The 26,624-nt window shown below is 37.3% G+C and overlaps 1 long non-coding RNA gene and 1 pseudogene across 1 annotated transcript in view; one reads left to right on the top strand and one right to left on the bottom strand.

Moving 5' to 3' along the window:
- The window catches only part of LOC145520893 (uncharacterized), an 867,842-nt gene that overhangs the window by 56,323 nt on the left and 784,895 nt on the right, over positions 1-26,624 (top strand). Inside the window, exons 2-3 of the long non-coding RNA XR_014064880.1 lie at positions 21,594-21,664; positions 22,591-22,660. This is a non-coding gene — a long non-coding RNA (uncharacterized LOC145520893). The remainder of the gene's footprint in view (positions 1-21,593; positions 21,665-22,590; positions 22,661-26,624) is intronic.
- LOC145520405 (small ribosomal subunit protein eS25 pseudogene) lies at positions 1,540-1,911 on the bottom strand (annotated as a pseudogene).

The raw sequence follows: 26,624 nt of genomic DNA, 5'->3' as shown, positions 1-26,624 counted from the left end.
ATGCCAACCGTTTGTCAATTATACATTTTGCCAGCATTACTCATATCTTCTTTAAGCTTGTTCTTCAATGCGTTCAGGTTAAAATTTTCTAAAATTCTTAGCATGGAAAATACAAGCATAGGTAATTTTGCCTCCTTTTCTCCTAAAGTTTTATTTTCAAACATTTTACACCTCTTATTTGTGCTTATTTGTGCTTTTATTGCATTTGTACTTGCACCATTCCCTGTGCAGACTGGGGAAGAATTTTTAGGTTTTCTCCTCCCAGAAATAATTATCATGAAGAAGAAAATAACGTCTGATGGGTTTGCCACCTAGTCACCTAGCTCTGGTAAGATCTTCCTGAATGGCCTACCAAGAACACTTGTCTACATATTTCAGGTCCTATGTAAACATTCTAATTAGTTTAGCCTTGGCAGTATTTTCATTGAGTTCCATATCACTATGGTCTTTTGGACCTGCAACATTGATTCCAATTTTCAAAGGCACTTATTCAATTGAGAGGAAAGAGCTCCAAATGCAGATTTGGAAGTCTAGAAAAAAATTCCACAGCCATTTTCCTCCATTCTCTACCAGATATCTATTCCAAATGGAGCTTATCAAACAACTTTCTATTTCCTACCTAGTGTGAATCTGTATTTGGGATTCATGTCAATTTACTCTGTTTTCTTTCTTTTATAAATGAGCAGGACCTGCACTGGGACATCTATTATTGTGAAGCTGGGATTTAACCCAACTAAGGGGAGGAAGAAGACCCAACACACCAAACTGTGTATTATTTACACGTTTCAATATTTAATTTCCTATCTCCATTACACATATTTTAGTATGCAGATTATTTGCCCAACATGATTTATCAGTTCCTTGTTAAATCATATTCTCCTCGGGGTACATATTGTTCATATTTAGAAATTCTTATTAATTTCAAGAATCACATTGTTTATCCAACAAAATTATTACAGCTTTGATGAAGCTTTTAAAGTGTAACATGTAAATCACTATTTTCTCACTTTCATAAGCAGCTGAATTTTTGATCTGGTGGATTATTATGGTTTAGAAGATACTTAGTCTTAGGGAAAATGCACAAGATGGTGCAGTCTTGTGTAGATGAGGTTATTTAATTAGAACTGCTGTTAATGACAAATTGCTATCACTCTAGCTACCCCTCCTCCAAATTGCCTTTCTTAAATAGATAAATGAGCAGTGCTTCCCAATGTTGTTCTAAATAAGATGGGACTAATATTTAAAGCTATAAATGCTACAGTAACAAATGACAGGATGGAAGAAGTAAATGAATATTAAGTGTTTATAATCACTTGTTTTCTAAATTGCATCTTGATTGTGTTACCTGGGAGACTATTAGGGGCATTGTTTAATGAAAAGAGAACTTAAGGAGTTTTAAAAGAAAATTTTAGAGTAAAATAAAATAAATATGTTTTAATGTCTTTGTGAAAAAAAAGGTAACTTTTTATGAGTTATCTTTTTATTTAATAAAGCTTTTTCTTTTTTTTTTTTTCAAAATGTAACATCGGTGGGACCTGTTCATGCATCTTCACTAGCAGCTGCCGCATCTCCACACTTGGTGTTTCTGGCATAAATTACTTGAACTCTGTGCTTTGAAACCAGTTTAATAAGTCCTTTACTAAGGGTTTCCTGAAAGGCTGCCCTGGCCAGGGAACCACGGGTCTTCAGTCTCTCAGAGACGACAGCTGGAGTTATAAACTTATAGTTGGGAACTTCTTTACAGAGTTTTGTCATGTTTGCTTTGTCAAACAAGACTAGGTTATTGAGCTTGTCCCAGACTTTGCCTTTGGACTACTACTTCTTTTCAGCCTTCCTCCCAGATTTTTTCACTGGATCTTTGTCTTTCTTTACCAAGTTTCCAGCATGTTTCTTCTTGTCCTTGGGCAGCATAGTGAAACTGGGAGAGCAGCTGCAACCCATTAGTTAGGTTTTTATGTGAGACAATAAGCATCTACATAACATGCTCATGCCTTGCTAGCACTTCGTATCTGAGTAGTATCTTACTTTACCTTTTCCAAACATTTTGATATCCACTATTGCATCTTCTCCTTCCAGCATCTCTGCGATGATAGACTGCCTCATTGACAGGGGAAAAAACAGACCAGAAATGGTTATGTGGCTTGAACTAAACTGAAAAATCAATTAATAACAAAACTAAAATTATAGTTCTATGGTGTTGTACCTAATGCCTTCCTGCAAATATAGGCAAAATGGAGAAGATGACTATAAGTTATGAGAGTTTATAATACAAATTATGGAGTTCTGGCAGCGTTCCAATGCTAGAGTATTAGAAATAAATGATCGGTTTTCTAATACAGTCATTGGTTTCTCTCTTTGATATATTTTCAGTATTTCCTATATGTTCTGAAATTAGGTCTTTGCCTTCAGAGTTAATATACAGCTGAGACCAGTGAGCATTCAGTTGAGGTGAAATGCTGTTTAGTGATTCTATCTTTGTCTTGCTTGAATTAAGGTGATCAGATCTACAATTTTTGTTACTGCCATCAGCATTTCATCTTTCTCTGCTCCTCTGTCTTCTTAGTAATAATAAGGTAAGAACCAACCTTCCCTGATGGCTCAGTTGGTAGAGTCTGCCTGCAATGTGGAAAATCCAAGAAACAGTAACACCTCTTAAATCAGTGGTCATGCACTGCTATCCAGAGAAATGTAACTGAATCATCATGAAACTGCCGCAGATGTTTGTTCGTCACGTGATGTAAAAACACATGAATCTGGCATCCAGACACTCTGTTGAAATTGTCAATGTCTAATGTACTGACATGAAAGTTCTATGGAATTGGAGGACTATTTGTAATCATTTCTGTAGGTGCCCCCGGAGTTTTTCTGGGAATCTCAGTTTGTATTTTAGTGGAAATGCCCCTGGAGAAGCATCTCCTTTTCAGGTCCCTACCTCTTTTCCAGATCCTTCCTCTCTCCTTGACCAGTGAGCTGGGGGCTCTGTTACACAAGGTGAATTGGGCAAAGGAGGGAGAATCTTTTCCTGTTTCTGTATGAACAGCTCCAAGTTCAAGCTCATAGTCAGTGGGCTTGGAGAGAAAGCTTCTGGTTGAAAGAACTGCACCTTGTCTCTGCTCTCTAAAAGCTTTCGAAGTGGTCAACAGGAGAAAATGGGCATATGGGCTGAAAATTAATGGGTCTATTTGGTTGTTACTTAGATTTTTGTCAAAGGTTTCTCTGAATCTATATTTGATTTGGCCCTAAGCTCACTTTTTCCCCTCCCTTAAGTACTGTGTGTATCTCTATTGAGAGACACTATGGTTAAACAGAAGCATGCCAGCTGCTTTGATAGCCAGTTTGGAAAACTTTGGACCAAAAAAGATTTTTCTCTTTCAGGGATCTCAAGCTGAAATGCATAGCGAAATAAGAAACATAAATTACTAAATCAGGCTGAGGATGACAATAGATGGTGATAAAGGCTGTGGCAAACTGGCATGGCCTCATCTAAAGGCATGGTTTGGTCTTCACTCAGCTTCAGCAGATTGGTATTTTCTTGAAATGCCCATGGTTACCTTGAACCTCTGATTTTATTCATCAGAACCTAGAAATCTGATTTTTTATGTGACAGCTCTTGGTTGAACAAATAAAAATAAATAAATAAATCATCTGATAGGCCATACAAAATATGCCATGTTGCAACTGCTTTTTTCCATAGGTGCTTGGAAACCAGGTTGAGGGAGGGAGGGAGATGAGCCAAAGCCCATGGAAAACCTTCCCAGTTAACATATTGTTTTCTATACCTACACTTATGAAATTCATTGCTGACCAAGTGATTTCCTGCCATATAGACATGGCAGAGCAAAGCCTCTTACCCCAGTGTACGCAGAATTTTGCACATCTCTGTGTTTTCGTGGGGCAAATGTCCATGACATTCTCAATGTTATGATGTTCTCAAAAAGTCTGTCAACCTAAAAGACTGTGAACCTCTTCTGTCCCATCCTTGACAAGTTTGTCTAGTTTCTACCTGTTCCTCGAGGGACAGGGAACTTACCACTGTGCAGTCCTGTTAGAAGCAGCCTGAAGAGAGGAAACTTCTTAATAGCAAAATTTTTTTCTCAACCTTTTTGTTATTGGCAGCTGAAGAAGTCACCTAATCTGTAACTAGGAAAATACACTTGAAAAAATAGTCTTAGAAATTAAGAGGTTGCTATAATTTCCTGTAGCTATCACCCATTCTTACAAAAAATGAACATTATTAAATTGTGATAGTTACTAATGGAATTTCTAATTCTTTTACAATTAAGGTCATTGAATCTTTATGTCTTGACCTTCATTCTGAGACGATTTACATGAAAATAAGGACTCCAAGTTTCCTCATGTTCCGTTGATTCATTTAAGCTTTTTTCTATCATGATTTCTAGAAATGTGAAACTGGAAATGATACTAGCAGCTGTGGTAGAATGGAAAATCTTAAAGTCAGTAGATACTGAATTGATACTTCTGCTGCTTATTCAGTGTATGATGTGAAACTGGAAGTATTGGTTTCCTCTTCTGAATGTGAGAGTCTGATAAAGTCTCTACAAGTAGTGTGAAAAACAACTATGAATAGGCGGTATATCATAGTGTAATGGAGTGTGGCCAGGCATAGCCCTTAGCATGCGGCCTTTGGTGCCCCATTACCAGGTGAAGGTTTGTTGTTGCTGTTGTTTGTCACCCAGTCACAGCTGACTCTTTGCGACCCCATGGACTGCAGCACACCAGGCTTCCTGTCCTTCACCAACCTCACCAACTCCCGGAGCTTACTCAAACTCATGTCCATTGAGTCGGTGATGCCATCCAAGCAACTCATCTTCTGTCATCCCTTTCTCCTCCCACCTTCAATCTTTCCCGGCATCAAGGCCTTTTCAAATGAGTCAGTTCTTCGCATCAGGTGGCCAAAGTATTGGAGTTTCAGCTTCAGCATCAGTCCTTCCAATGAATATTCAGGGATGATTTCCTCTAGGATGGACTGGTTGGATCTCCTTACAGTCCAGGTACTCTCAAGAGTCTTCTCCAACACCATAGTTCAAAAACATCAATTCTTTGGTGCTCAGCTTTCTTAATAGTCCAAATCTCACATCCATACATGATTACTGGAAAAACCATAGCTTTGACAAGACAGACCTTTGTTGGCAAAGGAATGTCTCTGCTTTTTAATAAGCTGTCTAGGTTGGTCATAACTTTTCTTCCAAGGAGCAAGCATCTTTTAATTTCATGGCTGCAGTCACCATCTGCAGTGATTTTGGAGCCCCCCAAAATAGTCTGTCTCTGTTTCCACTGTTTCCCCATCTATTTGCCATGAAGTGATGGGTCTAGATGCCATGATCTTAGTTTTCTGAATGTTGAGCTTTAAGCCAACTTTTTCACTCTCCTTTTTCACTTTCATCAAGAGGCTCTTTAGTTCTTCTTCACTTTCTGCCATAAGGGTGGTGTCATCTGCGTATCTGAGGTTATTGATATTTCTCCCAGCAATCTTGATTCCAGCTTGTGCTTCATCCAGCCCAGTGTTTCTCATGATGTACTCTGCATGTAAGTTAAATAAGCAGGGTGACAATATACAGTCTTGATGTACTCCTTTCCTGATTTAGAACCAGTCTATTGTTCCATGTCCAGTTCTAACTGTTACTTCTTCATCTGCATACAGATTTCTCAGGAGGCAGGTCAGGTGGTCTGGTATTCCCATCTCTTGAAGAATTTTCCAGTTTGTTGTGATCCACACAGTCAAAGGCTTTGGCATAGTCAATAAAGCAGAAATAGATGTTTTTCTGGAACTCTCTCACTTTTTCGATGATTCAACGGATGTTGGCAATTTGATCTCTGATTCTTCTGCTTTTTCTAAATCCAGCTTGAATATCTGGAAGTTCACGGTTCCCGTACTGTTGCCAGAAAGGTTACCTTGGGACTCTTAGTGGTCGTACTCAGCCACTGGTTGGCTTGGTAATGGGCCCCTCCCCAAGTGAGCATCTGTCAAAGAGTGAAGGTTAGCAGTCCCGCTTAGCCACTGGTTGGTGCTGCAGTGGGCTCCTCCCCCACATGACCATGTGTGAAACAGGTACCTACTGGGTTAGTCTGTCGACAGTCAGCAGAGCTGTGGTCCTGTGGTGGAGAGTGAGGTAAGAGATGGATCCTGGCCTTCTCCCTAGCTCTGTAGCTCACCTGGCCTCTGGCCAGTGGGTGAGCTGTAGGCCCAGGGAACAGGATGGGGGCTGTGTCTTGCAGGGTTCCAGAGCCCCTGCCAAGTCTGCCCACTGGCTGGGCCCAGAGCTTAAGGCCATGGTGAACCTCTCCCCCATCCCCACCTCTGAGTCCTAATGGCAGCAGTCGTCTGCCTGGAACATGGTCTGTGGGACCTGCCCCCACCGTGTGGGCGGCCTGAGTGACCTGAGGGCCTGGTAGGTCCTGGTGGCCTGGCTCCCTCATTGATGACAGGTTGGCAGGGGCTGAGGACTGGCCCTGAGGGAGCTGCTAGCTGAGATCTGTTTCCTCTCAGCCAGGACCTGGGCCTCAGAGGGTGAAAGCTGTACCTCTAGATCCTTGCCCTTTCTTGTCAGAACAGAGAGTAACATTTGTTTGGTGGAGATTTACGGGATCATTTGTGCCCTGACCATGACTCACCTCAAGAACAAAGGCTCTGACACCAAGAAGTTTGCAGCAACTTACCATACCCCTCCCTCACCTTTCCTATGAAAGGACTTTCCTGCAAGCTTTTGAGGAGTTTGGGGTTTTGAAGGCAGGAGCCATCCATCTCCTTGCAGAGCCCTCAGTAAACCTCTCACTGTTCGCAACTCTGACGTGTTGGTGTTGTTTGGCTTCGCTGTGTGTCGGGCACAGGGATTTCTTTTCACCAACTGTAGGAATCATCAAAATCCTGATTTTCTTGGCTGTGGAACTAAGTACTAGTTATTTAACTTTTCTAAGCCTCAGTTTCCATATCTGTACATTGAGAAGTAAACAGTGCCTGCTTATAGGAATATTTTAACTGTTAAATGAGTGTGTGTGTGTAAAGAGTTTGCATAATACCTGACATACAGTATATAATTAATGTTGGCTATTAATGTTTTGATGATGCTGATCAACATAAAAGCACTGGGCAAAATGTAACATTTAAAACTATTGTGATCACTCAGACCTTTTATTTTCAGTGTGGAGATGAGGGTATGAGCAATCCCATGGTAGGAAGAGCTGGGTCAGGCTGTATTTGAAAGCATGAGGAACCTTTAACAAGTGCCAATTATACTTTGTGGCACGGAGCTTAAAATATTTTTAGAAAATCTTTAAAATAAACAGATACGTTGAGAAATAAAATGAAGAATTGTAAGGAGTTTTTGGATGCAACAAGAGTTTCACAGAAATTTTGGTAGTACATCAAGCCATATGCCAACACCTTGAGTACATATCTTTAACTGTGGGTGGGTTGGAAAGCCTGCTTTCCAGGTTCCTGTTTTTCAGATATGGGGTCCCAGTGGGAAATAATCTGACAACTTTATGATCTTGTTCCTTTCAATGTGAATTACTGGGCAGCAGACTCTTTGCTGTAGGTTCTCAGTGTCCTGAATCACATGATGAGTATATAAAATAGTGATTATGTGTGGATTCAGAGGAAGAGCAGAAGGAAAAGGAATCAGTATTGGAGAAGTAAATAAAAACTTGTCTACCCAGTAGAGTGGGGCTTCCCTGGTGGCTCAGATGGTAATGAGTCCGCTTGCAGTGCAGGAGACTAGGATTCAATCCTGTAGTGGGAAAATACCCTAGATAAGGGAACAGTTACCCACTCCAGTATTTTTGCCTGGAGAATTCCATGTACAGAGGACCCTGGTGGGTTACAGTCCATGGGGTTGCAAACAACTGGACATGACTGAGTGACTAACACTTCCCTAGGAGAGTGACTCAAACAGTTCTCAAAGTTTGTTACTAGACCTAGAATCTCAGAGAGATTTTTGACAGAATCAAGGGAATTGGAATCCCAGTGAAAAAGATAAGGTGAAATTCTAAGGACGTGGTCTTTCCTTGGACTAATTCACTTTGTTGTCCCACTGTTTAAGAAAGAAGTTATTGCTTTTATACTTTGTTAAAGGTAAAAGGGATATAAAACAGCAGTTATTTTTGCCACTGGCTTGCCTGCCTTTGTTTGGGGGTGCACTATGGCAGAACAATGGTCTTTGTTTCAGAAATTATGAATCAAGCTGTCTGTGTATTGAATAATTTATACACAATACTTGTATAGAGAGTACCCAGAACCGTTTTATTGGGGGATTGAATATTTGAGGGATAAGACCACCCCTCCCCCTGAAAGGGCAAAGACCCTGACGTGTGACTGCTCCCTCCTTTTCAGTGTTTGAGTGGCATATCGAGATCTTTCCAGCTCGAGGTGCATTATGCATTGTGCAGGCTGACTCCCATGTGGAAGAGAGCACACAACTTCCTTATGCATGAGGCATTTTTAGCAAATTGGACCCCATTTCAATCTTGATGAAACTTGATGACATTTCCAACTTACAAGTGCACAAAATGAAAAATCAAATTTTTAGCTATTTATGTGTCAGAACATCAAAAGCTCAAAAGCCATAATTAAGGGTGTCAGTGTGGCAGGAAGACCATATTTCTCCTCTTTTCAGGGGTCTTCTGAATCTCTCCTCAGAGGTTGTAGACAAGCTTCTCCTTCTCTTGAAGACTTGAATCAAACAATTTGGATTTCATGAGCCCCACCTGGGAAGCCACCACTCAACTTCCAACCCTGTCATGTCCATATTGAGTGTTTTTCTTCATTTTTTCATGAGAAGAGAAATTTTAGTAACCACTAGATAGCTGGTGTTCCCCATTCCTGAACAATTTTTCTGTGCTACTTTTTGGAAAGCTGAAGGCAAAATGTAAGAAACAGTGATTTGATATGTTATTTTAATTCCTTTTAAATTTTATGTTTATATTACATTAAATTAACTTCCAGATTTTCAATCCTACTGAATATACGAAACAATGTGCCCATTTAATAAATAGATGGACATAATATATCCGGACATAAATATATGTCCAAATAAATGGAATCAAATGAATATTTAAAATTTAATAAATATCCATTTAAACATTTGGACTGGAGCTTCTAAACTTCCATTGTGTATATTTGTTAAAATGCAGATCTGATTCACTGGGTCTGAAGTCTATATTGATATTCTGCATTTCTAATAAGCTCCTGGGTTGAACCATGCTGTTGGTCTCTGGCTCACACTTGAAGTGGCAAGGCTTCACATATCTTTCTAACTAAGGGATGAATTTTAAAATTCATCTGTGGTCATTGTGATGATCAACAGGTGCACTTGTCTAGAATATACATATTTTGGTTAAGAAAGCCTTTGAATTTTATAGCAGAAATATTCTTAAAATTAATCACTAGTAGTGCTGCTGCCTGTTAATGATTCACAAAAATCCCTTCCTAATAAGAGCTATTTTCCTAAGAGCTCACATTGAATTGCAAATACTACATCCAATCTGAGTGACATCCACAACTCACTTATATAGCCTGAGCTGCAGATAGAGCAACTTCTCAAAGTGTTGGATCCTGTTTTGTGCAATGCATTCTCTTGAGGGCTGCATGGAATCATGACATTGAATAAGGCACATATCTGCCACCAAGAAGCTTAAACTCCATTGTAAGTGGAGTGAGGGAGACACAGTGTATACACATTAAAACTAGCATGAAATGGAGATTATTGAAGGTGATGTAATAAAGACCCAAATTAAATGTTAATTGAATTCAAGGGAAAGAAAGAAAGCTCATCTGATGGTAGAGCCCAAAAGAATCCTTATGGAGAGGGTAGCATTTGAACTAAGACTTGAATTGTGACATTGGGTATATAGAAATGAGACTGCAAAGTGTGGACTGAGGTGAGAATATATTATAGGTAGAGAAAGCTTGAGAAAATAGATGGTAGGAAAAGTAGCATATGTGTCATAAACTGGGAATAGTTTCATTTTGGCCAAAATGCGGATTTCATGCAGGGATTATGGTTGACAGTATCCTTGGAAACGCAAGTTGGGTTTACAAATGGAATGACCTCAAAATCCAGTGAAAGATGTTTGGGTTGAATTTTAGTAGTCACTGGGGAGCTGTTTATTTTACCCAAGCCGCTTATTCTCATTTCCCTTTTAGAACTTCTTTAGTCTTATTCATTTGAACTATTGTGTGTGTGTTTGTGTATGTATGTGTATGTGGGCAAATCGATGCTCTAATTCTTCTCAAATATTTTTTTTTCTTTTTTTAAAAATTATCAGTGTGAGATAAATTTGAAATAATAATTCAAATTTATTTTGATAGTCTGTACATTAAGAGATTATGAAAGGAAGGGATTTGTCCTAGAAATCAACAGGATATGGTGGATGGAAAGAAGGATCCTATGCACTACCTTTTGAGAGGTGACTCTTATAAACTGTAGAGAATTGAGAATCCAGAGATGTGGAGTTATGCTGGGAATTATTTGAATTTATGCCTCTTAAGTTGATGGCATCCTACAGTGTGTTGGTAAAATGAGAAGGACAAAATAAACCTGGTACATCTTCGTGTATCATCAGTTTCATTCAATCATGAAAGAAATCATGAAATCATCATACAATCACTATGTAATTTAAAGTCTTTTAAAATATAATTTTAGAAACAATTGTATTTATCCTTTATACCAGTAATTAACAATAGTCAAAAATCAATCAGAAGTATCATTTTAGATTTAAAAGTGTTTACCCATGCTGGTTGTGAGAGACTGTTCTAACTAAGAGCTCTTTCTCAAATACACACACACACACACAAAGAATTTAAGAAGCATATTAATCCCTCTGAATTCTAAGTTGTTTATTCCTATTTCTCTTGTAGAACTGTTGTGTCTTCTCTTTGCATAGTGTGGAATCCAGCCACTTTATACCTCACAGGTTTAGGTACTGTACTTTCAGCCACATGTAAAGACTAAGTTAGCTCCATTCCATTTCAGTTCTAATTTTCTAAAAGAGAGTATCTTTTTGGCCCAGCTTGGATCAGTGAAAACAAGGCTGTTGAGGACTTGTTCTTGTGGAGATAGGAAAGAGGTGGTGAAAGGCAGTTCTCAGAGAAAGAGGAAATTATTGTTTTCTGGGCAGACACCTGAAGAAATGCCACCTATCTGTAGAGTTGGAAGGAAAGCCCTTGGGTGTGGCAGGACACCTCTACCAGAACATAAGAAATTGGTAAACAGGAAGAAACCTTTCTTTGATCAAATTTAAGACTCTTCTGAAGTAATTTGCTCATAAAGCCTGGGCTTTCCTGGGGACCTCTACTCCCCATTTCATCAAAGTCATGTCTCTTAGTTTAACCTCATTGATAAATCACCAAGCACTGTGCTATTGATCTTAGATCTTTATATAACACTGTGATTTGGGGACTTCTTGGTCTTATAATACAAGGAACAGAGTTAATGAAGGAGTTTTTCTGACCTCATATGAGAACATATGGATAGGCTGGATAAAATTAATGATAAAATATTTTATAGCTGAGTTAAAAAGAAAGATGGGGGAAATACCCAGGTTCCAGGGATTTATAAATAGAGGGAACTCTATCCAGTGTAGTTAGCAGGATAGCAGTTTGTATATAATCTTTAATGACAAGAGGCTGGATTCTTAATATTGATGGGGGAACTTAGTTTAGGCTCCCCATCTGCCAAAACCCCAAAACTATACCATGAAGTTGTTTTTATGACACATAGTGCATAGAACACCCATGGAAAAATAATCTTAGCTGGAGCTCTGTTTGCAGTGGGGAAAAAAAAAAGAAAAAAGACAAATCACGCAAGGAAATGACCCATTAATAGAATAAACTGATTCTACAAGCAGAAAGATTGACACTGAAATGAATTTGAGGTATAAGAAGGTTTTATACAAGTTTAAATTGATTAAAGACTTCATGAATGAGGAGGGACTGTATAAATTTAATAATAGGCAATTTTGATTTTAAAATCAGGAGTTACATAAAAGAGGAATACAGTCCTATAATAGACCTCAGTGAGTAAGTAAAAAAGCAGATTAGATATATGGGAGGTGAATGGTAGGAACAGAGAGAGAAGAGGAACTTAAAGACATTATAGCAGTTGCTATCCTGACGGATTAAAAAAGTTGTAAAATAAGGTGGAGACATTAAAATACATGGCAGAGAAAATGAGACAGTCCAAGAAATTTACTGGATTTTCTAGAAGGAAATAATATAGTGATTGGGAGGTAAACTATATTATATTTGGTTGATAATTTTAAGTATAAATGAAAGACATGGATCTCCAGATTGAAGAGTTACAGTGAATCCTAAGCAAGGTAAATAAAAGTAAATCAACACCTAGAAACATAATAAATAAATTGTGAAACGCCACAGATAAAGTGAAAGCCTTATAAAGAGGTATAGAGAAAAGATAGATTACTTACAAAGAAGCGGTGCAGTCATTCAGTGTAGTATTCTCAGCAGTAGTAACAAGTGTCAAAAAAAAAAAAAAAAAAAAAAGAACAAAAAACCAACCACTAAAATACCTGCAAAGTCCTGAGGGAAATAATTATCAACTTACAGTTACGAATCCAGGTCATATGCTACTCAGGAGTAAAAGTGGTAATATAAGGCATGTTCCCCTCATAGAAGCTTGCCAAATAGTAACCAAAAGATGGGCTTCAGGAAGAGGAAGATGGAAGCTCAGGAGGAAGGAAATAGTGAAACAGAAGAAGCAATGGTGAACCAAGATGTGGGAAATGGTGGGAGTTACCTGAAAGGATATTGAATTGAGGGTAAAGACTAAGATGATAAAGAGTGTAAAATAGCATCAAGCTGCCATATTCCACAACAGAACAAAAATGAGCAGAATTTACGTATTGTTGGCTATATCTAAATATTTTCCATGCTTTGTTAAGATAGCATGGTAAAAATTTAACAAAGAATTTTCTTTATTTGGGAGAGACAAAAAGAAATCATGGTAAATATTTACAATTTGCAAAATATAATGGCAGAAAGAAGTACAAATATTTTAATAACCACAGTCCACGTAAATGAGTCAGTTTGCCAGTTGATGGTATGATATTTATGTTGATTTAAAAAATTCCAGTTACATTCTCTTTCAAAAGATAGATGGCTTAGAGTAAAGCATGTGAAGGGACATATACATCTCCTTTCAGGACAAAATGGAGACATAAAACAGCATATGGTAGAGTTCTTTTAATTAGGAAGTTTTACTGCACCATAATGATAAAACAAATTTAAAAGGCATGAAGACTTTAATTATCTGTGATAATGTTATGACATAACTCTCTTGTTTCCACTAAATCAATTTACCCATGTTATTAGGCTGTTGATATTTTGATCATGTATATAATTCTTAAAAGCTAGAGTAAATAATAGGCCAGGTTATATTCAGGTAACTGCACAAAAGCCAAATTTATAAACAATTACCAAAATCAATATATACATATACAGAGGCAAAATTAGATGAACTGAAAAAGCAGATTATCAAGTCTCACTAAGTTTTTATCTTAAGACATTATTATTTATATTTTACTTGACCACTGATTGAACTAATGTAGGAAGAGCTGGCCAAAGGGATTTGATCTAGCACACTCACAAATGAAAAATGATATATATGAGTTTATCTCCTGCTATGAGTTTTGGAAGTGAGATATGGTACACTAAAACATTATTATAGACTGATGTTTGTCCCCCCCGTTCATATGTTGAATCTCTCAAAATTCTCCAAGCCAGGCTTTAGCAGTACGTGAACCGTGAACTTCCAGATGTTCAAGCTGGTTTTAGAAAATGCAGAGGAACCAGAGATCAAATTGCCAATATCCGCTGGATCATCGAAAAAGCAAGAGAGTTCCAGAAAAACATCTATTTCTGCTTTATTGACTATGCCAAAGCCTTTGGCTATGTGGATCACAATAAACTGTGGAAAATTCTGAAAGAGATGGGAATACCAGACCATCTGACCTGTCTCTTGAGAAACCTGTATGCAGGTCAGGAAGCAACAGTTAGAACTGGACATGGAACAACAGACTGATTCCAAATAGGAAAAGGAGTACGTCAAGGCTGTATATTGTCACCCTGCTTATTTAACTTCTATGCAGAGTACATCATGAGAAACACTGGGCTGGAAGAAACACAAGCTGGAATCAAGATTGCCGGGAGAAATATCAATAACCTCAGATATGCAGATGACACCAGCCTTATGGCAGAAAGTGAAGAAGAACTAAAGAGCCTCTTGATGAAAGTGAAAAAGGAGAGTGAAAAAGTTGGCTTAAAGCTCAACGTTCAGAAAACTAAGATCATGGCATCTGGTCCCATTACTTCATGGGAAATAGATGGGGAAACAGTGGAAACAGTATCAGACTTTATTGTTTTGGGCTCCAAAATCACTGCTGATGGTGATTGCAGCCATGAAATTAAAAGACGCTTAATCCTTGGAAGGAAGGTTATGGCCAATCTAGATAGCATATTTAAAAGCAGAGACATTACTTTGCCAACAAAAGTCTGTCTAGTAAAGGCTTTGGTTTTTCCAGTGTGCATGTATGGATGTGAGAGTTGGACGGTGAAGAAAGCTGAGCGCTGCAGAATTGATGCTTTTGAACTGTGGTGTTGGAGAAGACTCTTGAGAGTCCCTTGGACTACAAGGAGATCCAGTCAGTCCATCCTAAAGGAGATCAGTCCTGGGTGTTCATTGGAAGGACTGATGTTGAAGCTGAAACTCCAATACTTTGGCCACCTCATGCAAAGAGTTGACTCATTGGAAAAGACCCTAATGCTGGGTAGGATTGGGGGCAGGAGGGGAAGGGGACTACAGAGGATGAGATGGTTGGATGGCATCACTGACTTGATGGACATGGATTTGGGTAAACTCTGGGAGTTGGTGATGGACAGGGAGGCCTGGCGTGCTACAATTCATGGGGTCTCAAAGAGTTGGACATGACTGAGTGACTAAACTGAACTGGACTGAACTCCTAGTATAATATTTGGAGGTGGGATTTTTGGGAGATAATTGTGTTTAGATGAAGTCATGAAGGTGGAATTTGCATGAGGGGATTTGTATCCTTAGAAGAAGAGGAAGAGAGATCAGAGCTTCTCTTTCTTTGCCTTGTGAACCCATGGTTGGAAGCCAGGAAGAGGATCTTCACCAGGGACTGAATCTGTCAGCATCTTGATCTTGGACTCCCATCCTCCAGAACTGTGGGAAATAAGTGTCTGTTGTTTTAGCAACTCAGTCTGTGGTGTTTTATTTTAGCAGTCTGAGCTGACTGAGACAACAGGGCTCCCTGATGAGGTTGGAATCAACAGGTAGATCAAATTGGAGGCACCAATTCTTCATCTCAGTTTTATACCCATCATAGGAGATTGTGGGAAGAAGAATTGAACCTGGGAGCCTGTGAACTCCATGAATCTAAATCTCTGATATGTGCTGGTCTAGTTGTGTGTGTTCCTGATGAGAATGTTGAAAACAAGTAAACCCATGGCTGATTCATGTCAATGTATGGCAAAAACTATTACAATATTGTAAAGTAATTAGCCCCCAACTAAAATAAATAAATTTATAAAAAAAAAAAAATAATAATGCTATCTACCATAACATGAATCAGTTCCATTTTCCACCTGAGCCCCTGTTCACAAATGCACATGGACTCAAATCCCAACTCTTGGTTGAGGCGAGGAACATGAAAGAGAGGGTGAAGGTGGGTGAGGAGATGGTAGGCTGTCTCAGGAAGTGGGGAGGCAGAGAGTGAGTTAATCTCAGAGAAGGGTGCTGAGATGGGCACTGACTATCTGAGAGACTCCTGGGCTCCTGCTATTTTCTTAGATGTACAAGACAAGACATAGGACTGGCTTACAATTGTCAGAATAATGCATGGTATTTAGTAAGCTATTAATATATGTTAGTTATTAACCTTATTATCAGTGTGATATTAAAAACACTTAACAACCAGTGTGGCATGAGCATCTATCTGCTATCAGGAGACGCATGCAGTGTGAACATAACTATGGGTTCTACATGAGAGGCTCACAGCCATGACTGGTCAAGCTGAGTCTCAGAGAGTAGGGAGAATATGCTCATATGGAGATTATGAATAAGGAGAAAGGCATTTCCGGGGGGGAAATGCTTGGGATGTATATATGGTAGCGGTTTTGTTGTTTTACAAGACTGAAGTTAAAGGGTGGAGATGAAGGACAGAAATGGCTGTAAAATTAGGTTGGGGCCCAGTCATGAAGAGTAAGTGGTATTGTATTCATTAAGAAAACAAAACTGGCGATAGCAGAATTGTGTAGCAGCTTATCAAAGGCTAAAGGATGCATTTGGTATGAAGTTCAAAATGAGTGCAGCCCACCACACTTCAAAATGGAAAATGTCCACATTTTAGTTCATTTTAAAGGACACATGCACACATACTTTAGATAGTTTTCAGTTGACCAAAGTTAAAAGAAAATATTTTGTAATGAAGTACAGATCCTTGGAGGTTTAAGGGTCTATTTTTACTAAAATAGTCTTCATTTTTTTGAAGCATTATCCTCTAGTACAACTCTAATTTCAAAATCAGTATTTCTCATGTGTTGACGAAACTGGCAATTTCCAAATCCATCTTGGAAACAGACTGGTACTCGATGCATCTGATCAAACCAGTAGCAACATAATGTTAAACACAAATGGGAAGTATTAAAAAAAAAGCCTATAATGGCAATTCAGCAGCAATGGCACAAGTAGGAACTAAAATCTTTAGTTAAAGCCAATGAAGGCCTGCAGGTTAATTCTGAATTTTACTCCTTATGTGATTTCAAATCAGAAACCCCCTGTTACTCAAATTCCAATAAATGTGCAATGGAAAAAAAAAAACAACACAAGATCTTACCTTATATTTTGTTGAGTGTTACAATGAGTAGGTTACTTTGTGTTTCTCAACTTATTGGACTCTCAAGAGGAATTGATGGGACATCTAGATCCTTTTTTCATAGCTGGATGTTCCTTTTGGCCTCAGGTAGAAAATATTGGGTAATCTTCTTTCTCCAACTAAACCTCTTTGTAAATACAGCAAAATATAAATAAAAATTGAAAGGGAACTAGTCAAACATAAATTGTCTATGCAAATGGGCATCAAAAAACATGAATCAAAGGCATTTTTAGCAACTTTTGTATTTAGAGTATTTGTCAAGGCACTCATTTAAGCTAAAGTGGTTAGAAGTCATTTAGTTTGACAAAATGCCCACAAATATATTTCAGTGCTCATGGGTGCCTCTGTTTAGTGTTTTTCTCATTCATACCTCTTAGCCAAAAAATGAAGTCAGGGAAAAGTATAATTTTTTTAGAAATCAAGACATTAGGAAAAGATTTTTAAGAAAATATCTTTGACAAAGCCAGTAGAAATGATGAATAGTGATCTCTGCAATAAAGAATTTGAATAGTAATTCAAGTATAATATGGAGTTCAAAGTATCACTATATGTAAAGGTGTTAATTATGCAAGTGGAGATTTTAACTAAATACTCAAATTTGGTTTAAATGTAGGCTTACTTTAGGAGATTCTTCCCTTTAATGTTGGCAGGTAGTGCTTTATTTTCATGTTTTTGCTGAACACTTTTATAGTCACCAATGATAATCTTGTCATATCAATGAAACTTATGTTAATATTTCTCTAGAGATAGGGAGAGAGAGATCAGGAAATCATATGAAGAATTATGGAATCAAATATACAGTGCTGGATTTGAAAGAGACTAAATTTCACATAAGACCATAATTTCTGTTGATGCAGGTCAACTTTGAGAAGATTGAAGAAGATGCCTTATTACTTCTGATTATTCGTTACAACAATTTGCTAGTGATTAGCTCCTGTTTCTTAAGTGCTTCCTCTGTGCCAGATACTGGTCTGAAAGTTTCAGATATGTTTATTGCCTTAGACAGCTCAGAATCCATGAGATAACAACTATTGCCATCTCCACTTCCAAAAAAGAAAGTAGAAGTCCAGAAATGTGAAGTTAAAGCTTTTTGGTAATCTGTCAAGCACGGATTTGAAGCTGTGTCTCTTAGATCCTAAGAACCGTGCAAGTAATTGCTGCATTGTGTGCTAAGTCACTTCAGTCATGTCGGACCGTAGCCCACCAGGCCTCCTCTGTCCATGGGATTTCCCAGGCAAGAGTAATGGAGTGGGTTGTCATTTCCTCCTCCAGGGGATCTTCCTGAGTCAAGGACTGAACCTGCGTCTCTTAACATCTCCTGCATTGGCAGATGGGTTCTTTACCACTAGTGCAGCCTGGGAAGCCCATAATAGCTATATTGCTATATTAGTTCTACCTAAATTCCAGCAGTAAAGAGCTTTTCAAAATGGTTTCCAAAATAAAAGTTAATGCTACAATGATTCTTCTTGAATAATTTCATGAACAAGATTGTTCCTCTAATATTCATGCATTGATACATACTTAAAGATATATTAAGTATGTAAATTAAATTAAACTCATGAAGAGTTAAGCATCCGTATCTTATCTAGAGAGGCAGTGCTGAAAGATGCTCCTTAAGAAAAAATGTGGATTTGTTTCTTTTATTTTGTTATTAAAGTATCTGTCATTGAAATAAACCCAAAGCATTTTATAAAGTGGCATGATTGAAGGTAATAGATGTGGCTGTTAGAAGGTATTTCTTATCCCAGTTGAAACAGGGTTCACAGATACTAGAATTAATTCACTTACTCTTGCCCTAATCTAGTTTCCTATTACAGTGGATAAACAGTTTCTTTCCTTAGACAAGATTTGAAACAAACAGAAGACCCAGGAACTTAAAATAATTGTCAGAAAACATTGAATTTGACATGTGCCTTCACAGTTTCCACAACATTGCCATCTAAAACATGTTGGCTTTGGTTTGTGAGATAAATTGGTGATATCTGTTGGAGGAAAAGTTCAGATCTATGTGTTACTGAACTCAAGAACACTTCCCAAAAATCTTGTGAAAGTTTGTATTATAATATGTTCTAGAATTCTGAACACAAAGTGTTCCAGTCACGAGTTTTTGTTGAAAGAGTTTTGTACAAAGCCAGTCACCAAGATAAATTTGTGACACCCCCTTCAGTTTTAAGACGTGAAGATAAACGAATGTAACTAAATTCCTGTCTAGAGAAAGAGTGAGGAGGCAGATTATAAAGAATCTAACATTTATCTGAGCACAAATTTTGGAAATTATTGCAAAGGGAATACAGAAAGTGACTAAGTTAATGATGTGTTTTCAAGTTCAATGAGAAGGGCATTGCTTCTTTTTTTTGTTTAAAGAAAACTATGTTGCCTTTTTTTCATATTTTGTTTTGATTTAAATTATTTTCTATAGTTTTGCTGTATTCTATGTACTTTCCAATTAATGATGTATTTATTTATGTGAAAAGTAAGATTTGCTAATGCAAAGGTAACATGAAAGACTTTTTACTACCAATTTTCTAATGAAAGTTAATTATTTTTTTTAAATTTGGTTCTAGGTTTCATTTGCTTAAAATGAAAAATGTATTCTTAAAACTAAATAAAAAATATCATATTATCAGTATTTCGGGCAGCAAGTGAATGAGTACTCGTTCTGAATAGATCTCTCTGAATGGCTGCTCTATAACTACTGTGTTTTGTTAGAAAAGTATATTAAAAAGTAGAAACAGCATCATGAATGAAGAAAAAGGGTAGAAACAAAGTATAAAATATGTAATCTTTTAAAAGGACTTTATCAAGGAGAATCTTAGTGAAACTTTAAATGGGAAAGTCACACAATCCTAAGACTTTCCCATTTCCTATTCAATGAATAATTTACTTTTTAGATGAGATTTGCTAACATTATTGCAGAATAACTGTAATTGAAAATTATTAAAGCTCCATCTTTATTGCATTAAAAATCCTTGCGTTTGGTGTTTGACCAGGTCTGCCTCATCGTTAAGAGTTTTGAGGGAAAGCAAATCTGTCTCCCAAAGAATAAAGAGCTAAAACCTTAATTGCTTTCTTGTTTCCCACAAAGATGCTAATATGATGAACTGAATGTCAGGAATAATAAGACAAAATGATGGTGTACACCCTGCAAAGAGAAAATAAAACATCTTTTTATGTAAACTGTCACCAGAACCTCAAGGAAACTCTTTGCTCTTTCTCTGCCCTGATTTTGAACCGCTTCATTAAAAGTAATTTTGTTTTTCAGGAGGAGAACTCCCACATTATTCTATAAAAATAATTTTAAGAGAAATCTTCAATTAAGAGGTTATTGTTGTCTGAAAGATTTTTCCATAGTTGGTTGGTAGCTGAAAATGTGATCTTCTCAAGTTTGAATGGAAATATGACATTCATAATGGTTTAAAATAGATGTGTCTTGTCTGTTTGAAATGCCAATGAACTTGGTATTATTTATCAGATCCTTTGAAAATGTTGAAATTTTCAGAGGACAGAATTTTCAAAAAGGAGAGAAATTAATCATCAATTCTTTCTGTCTTCAAAGGATCAAGAAGTTAAATTAGATTGATAAAGCCCTGTTCGATGCAATATTTTAGCTTTAGAGAATCAAAAATAAACAAGAAATCATGGATTTAAGCTACACACCCCTGAAAATATTCCTTTTTATTTCTTTTTTTTTGGGGGGGAAAATGTAGTAAAACTCATCTCATTGGCCATCAAACTCTTACCTAGTGCTTATCCTAAATTTAGATACCTGCTTGGTCTGTAGTCCAACTTGATAAATGTTTGGATACATAAATGCATATAAACCACTTGCAACAACATCTCAAATTCTTTTTTCAGTTGAAATATAGGTGGCATGCAATATTTTTTTCGCTTCAAGCGTACTGCATAGTGCTTTGACGTTTATGTACATTATGAAATGATCACTGAAGTGAGTCTAGTAACCACGTGTCCCCATACAATTATCGCATTACTGACCATATTTCTTATGCTGCATATTATATTTCTGCGATTTATTTGTTTTATAACTGGAATTTTGTACCTTTTAATCCCTTTCACCTCTTTTGCACCCATAATCCCACCCTAGGGAGTGTCTAATCTTAGTTTAAAAACAATTCTGAACAGTATATTTACTTAATAATTTATCCTCCAGAGAGTTTCTTCTTAATGGATATAGGAAAAGTAAACTTGTCGATTCAGGCCATGGAAATCATTTTGCAACTGAAGCAACAGTGACCAGAGTTAGCAAAGAGTTTCCCAGTTCCTGTGACATGGTCTACATACACAAGGTGAAGTGTGTCGTAAAAGGGTTGCTCTTGACCTAAGATGCCCCTTAGAATGACCATGTTTCAAACTGTGTTCTGGGAAATGCTTATCTCTAGAAATACTCATCATAAAAATGTTCCACTGTAAATAATTCTGTGGCATTCTAAACATTGAGTTGCACTTGAGATTAAAAAGATACCTGAACCTATCAAAGGCTCTGAGAAGGTCTGCATTCTTTTCTGCCGTCTATTTACCATTGTTCAATGCAGAATGAATTGTTTGGGATTGCATCTTCTCCACATATTTAACCATGAGAACATCTCCCTGCCTTTTAAAAATCTGAACAACCCTAGTTAGGTAAATGCTCTTTTTTTTTTTTACAGATGGGAGGAAACTCAACTCAGGGAAGTTAGATAGCCTGCCTATGGTCATGCAGCTCTTCAGTGATATAGAGGTAAGATTTGAAGGCTGAAGCCTGAAGCTCCATCATAATCTGTCACTGTGACCTGAAAATATGAGGAGCTACATTCATTTGAATACATGTGTAGTTGCTATGCTGAGTAGTTTTTTTCTTGTGCACTCAGTAATGGATTTCTTTTTTCCTCATGTCCATGCTATTGGGATTTTGTTAAAAAATAAACCACTCATTACATATAGTATATTTACTTAGAAAAAGGTTATTAGATTCCATGCAATACTGTGGTTAGAACTGAGCCCAAATTTATAATCAATATGTAACGACCTGGAGTCAAGCAAAGCCTGTATATTATTTAAAGCCGGAAATGATGCTCAGTAAAATAATTGTAAGTCAGTAGAGCAACATGAAGACATCAATTTGCCTTTAAGGACCTTGTTTAAGTTCTAATCTTTTCAGAATATTGAAAAGATTCAATTTTATATATGACATTCAAATGAAGGTAACATTGAGAAAAAGCATTTAAACTCATTAAGAATTCCTTCATAGTGAAAAAAATATATATGTGCTTTTAATTTTTATATAGACCTGTTACTGACATGTGTACTGTTATTCTCTATGTGTACTTGTGTATTTTTGTGGTTAGAGAAGCATGTACATGTATATACAAATATATATCTATGTAAATATATTTAATAAAAACAACATTGTGTCTGAATTGTTAAAATATCAATTTTTGTTATTTTAAATGTAATATAATTTTAGACTCCTTTAATAAATGTCCAATGGACAGATTTATTATTATTATTATTTTTAATTTCCTGCATCAGATCTAGGTCTTTGATAAATGCCACAGACAACCCCAGCAGTGTAGGATGGGCTTGACAGTTCTTCAATAAAGGGCTGTGTGTTTTTTTTTTTGTCAGTGTCTTCCTCCCAGTGACAGCTGCTTTGTTCTTTTCTAGTCAGATTTTCTAGTTAACACATCAAAAGTGTATCTGTGTACACAAAGTACGAAGAAAACAGTTCAAAGAGGTAAGAGATTCACTTTTAACTCCTCACTACATTTTCCCCACCCTTGTCACAAAAGACGTCTCCCGTGGAAACTTCAGAACAAGGTGAGAAGTTCATGATGGAGCACTAAGGTGTGTATAGCATTTAGGAACTGGTGTGTTAGAAGGCGAGCTGGTCAGGCAAAGTGCTGATAGACTCCACATCAGTGAGTGCTAAGCTGCGGTGAGGAATTTGTGTTTTCCCAAGAAAACCAAACCATACAGGTTTTAACATTCAATTTATAGTCAAAGCTTGATTTCTTCTTGGCGTATCTTGATGACAATAGTTGCCTGCTTTATGCTCACAACTTTGGAGTTGTATCTTGCACCAGTGCCAGCTGGAGTTCACACACACACACACACACACACACACACATGAACTGTACTTGCTCCCATGCTTAAGCAAATGTCCTGGTGCTGAGACTCCCAAGATCTTTTTGACTAAGCTAGTTAAACCTGGATTGGTTTTAGAATATTCACACTTAGGAGAGAAGGCTCTAGCACTTGGTTCCCTCTTGCAGATTTTTAGTGATACGTGGATGCTTAGTCAAGGATGTATTAAAGCCAAGATCGAAAGACTTCCTTCTCCCCTTCCCAGCCATACCTCAGAGAAGTCCTGAGTTGGATAAATGTGGAGAAAAGTCTAACCCCCTCTTCAGTGAATCAGGTTGAAATAGGCCAGCCCTGGATTGTGTTGTATGCATGTTTTTAGTGTACCAAGTGAAGCCAAAACAATAAACATTTATTTTAAAGATTTTTTACATTTGATCTTTTAACAAAGCATCAGAGTAGTAGTCACGAGAAAAATAAAAATCTTGTTGGACTTTTGTAGGCTTAGTTTGTAGTTGAGTATGGTTTTAAAATAGGAAATATGTCATCTTTTCAGTACTTTGGGACTCTTTAAGTCTTAAGCCAGGCCAGACAGAAAGCCATGTGCATAGCAAGCAAAACAGCCCTGCCTTTCCCGAGCATTCCTGGTACCTGTTGTGTTCCTAGTACCGTGTTAGGCTTGAAGTGGGGGAAGAGACATGGGCTGGACAAAGTCTGCTTACAGTCAGCTGAGGCAGCCAAGTGGCTTAGCCTCTTTAATGTTCATTTCTCTTACCTGAGGTGGGGATTCTAATGATTCAGCACTCACAGTGGATTTTGTGTGTGTGTGTATGTAGGGGTGGGAGTGGAGAATTATGCATGAAAAGCACTTGACAGAGTCCAGACATAAGGCATAAAACTCATAAAAGACTCAGAGGTACCATGTTCTTAACCCAGGGCTCCACAGACCGGGGATTTAGCAAGCGTCTGTTGCGTTCCAAAGTGTCGCTTATTAGCATGCTTCTGCGGGATATCTACTTGCAGTCAACAAGCAGTAAAAAGTCATAACCATTAAAGGTTTTGTGTTCACCTGTACTGTATGCAGTCTACAGTCAAGAGTGTGATGGTCTTTCTAGCTCTTACCACTTTCCTATTAATTTTCAGTTATTAAACAATGTAAAGCACAGATAAGCTTAATTAACAGAGATATACTCATATTATAAACATTTAAAATACAGTAATACTTTAAGCTAGCATTAAATGTAAATAGAATAAAACGCCACACATGTTATCTAAGATAAAAAGCTCTCTTTTTATCAGGACATTTATTTAACAGAACATTTTTTTTTTTTACTATTTCAGGCATGTATTCTTTAAATTGTTTTATTTTAAAAATCATGGTTTTAGAATAGATAACTTTAAAAGATTAGGTTTGTAGGTGTCAAAATAGGCTCAATTTGTGAAATAAATGTGTTCTTAAAAACATCTTATAGTGTAACTTTTGAATGTGTTACTGTTGATAGCAATGCCCTTCAGTTTGTGAATTCTCTGGCAAGTTTCTCTTCTTTTCCAAGGTTTTTTCCATTGTTTTGTTTTGTACATTGTTTATCTCACCTTTCTGAGGCATTCCAAATAGTGTTTGGAGCCATGAGGAGTACTCTGCTTTTGGTTCCCAAACTCATTTGTCTTCAAAGTTACCTGAGGTGCTAAAAAAAAATTCCTAGCTCCTACCCCATAAATTCAAGATCAAATGGTTAGTCCCTCAGAAGCATTTAGAGTGCTTATTAGAGCACAGATCAGTAGGCTGCACCCACAGATTTTCTGATTCAGTGCATCTGGGGTGCTGCCCAAGATTCCTTCTCTTGGATGTTTCTTTCTCTGAATTGAAGTATTGTTGCTTCACAATGTTGTGTTAACTACTGTTGTACAGCAAAGTGATTGTTATACACACACATTTTTTAAGATATTCTTTCATTATGGTTTATCATAGGATACTGAATATAGATCTCTGTGCTGTACAGTAGGACCTTGTTTATGGATTCTTTATATAAGACCTTACATCTGCTAACCCCAACCTCATATTCCATCCCTCTCCCAACCCCCTCCGCCTTGGCAATGACTAGTTTGTTTTCTATGCCCGTGATTCTGTTTCTGTTTCATAGGTAGGTTCATTTGTGTCATATTTCAGATTTCATGTATAAGTGATATGGTATGGTGTTTATCTTTCTCTTTCTTACTTACTTCACTTAGTATGATAATCTCTATGTCTATCCATGTTGCTGCAAATGGCTTAATCACATTTTTTTTGGTGGCTGGGTAGTATTCCATTCTATTTATGTACCACATCTTCCTTATCTGTCAGCATACATTTAGCTTGTTTCCATGTCTCGGCTGTTGTCAGTAGTGCTGCTGTGAACATAGGGGTACATGTCATTCAAAGAATGACAAGATTCTGCATTTCTGATAAGTTCTTAGATGATCCTGATACTGCTGGACTGGGGACAATATTTTAGTAATTTCTATCCTAGATTGTGCATTTCTAGGAAATTTTAGTTTTTAAGCACTACCCCCCCACCCCCAGAAGATTTGGGTGTTCAGCCAGGCTTGGAAACCAGCACTCTGGTGATAGTTCCCGAGGATGTTAACTACTCACATGTCACCTGGTCAGGGACCTTAGCCAGGGTTGAAAATTAAGGTGCCCCCAGGTTTGTAGGGCAGGGGAGGAGGGTAGGAACAGAAAGGTTAAAGCCTGGAAGCTTTGCATGGCCTCTGAAGATTTCTCTTTCAAATAGTTTTGAGACATTGTCAGAGTAAAATGGAATTATCATCTGAGGGGTGAAATGGGCACACAGCCAGCACCTGGAACTCTGTGGGAAACATTATCAATTTTGTACCTCTGTACAGGATTGGGAGGTATGCACAGGGGGCTGGTTCACCAACTAACTTAATGCCCTGGTCAAATCCCAAATTGTCTTGGTTTTGGTTGCTTAGACTTTTTCTCATTTCTTGGGTTCATCGCTGTGATTATTTGTTCATGACTGTCCCCAGACTCTATCTTATCTTACTCACCCTTGTGTTTCTAGCATGTAGCATGGAGCCAAGCTCATAGAATTTGCTGAATGAATGAATGAATTTCTATTCAATCCCAATCAATATCCAAGTAGTTGGCTCAGAATGGTTAATTCTGGAAATATGTGCTGAATGAATTAATGAATAGACCTGTAAGTTAGAGGCATGACTAATCACAGATTTTCACCATTTGGGAAAGAAGTATATATATATTTTAAAGTTCATTCAGTAGGTACTGGAAAATCCTATATATATATATATATATATATATATATATATATATATATATATATATATATACGCACACACACAGAGTCTTATATACACATACATATAAAAATCCAAGTCTTCTAATGTCAGTTAAGAATATTTTTATCTAACACATAAGCTTTCTTTCATGATTAGACTATTAAAATACTGTACCTGCCAAATTTGAAGGTCCAATTCTTTATGAAATTTGTCTAAAAGCAAGTATATTAGAAGTAGACATCTTGTTAAGGACATTTTACTATAAAAAATTATCTATCAAAAGAAAGTTTCATATAATTGTTTTGGATTGAAAATTTTCT

The sequence above is a fragment of the Giraffa tippelskirchi genome, chromosome 9, assembly GCF_054371585.1.
Source record: "Giraffa tippelskirchi isolate mGirTip1 chromosome 9, T2T-mGirTip1v1.2.pri, whole genome shotgun sequence".
Classification (NCBI taxonomy): Eukaryota; Metazoa; Chordata; class Mammalia; order Artiodactyla; family Giraffidae; genus Giraffa; species Giraffa tippelskirchi.
Note: the sequence above shows the minus strand (reverse complement) of the source record. Positions and strands in the feature narration are given on the sequence as shown.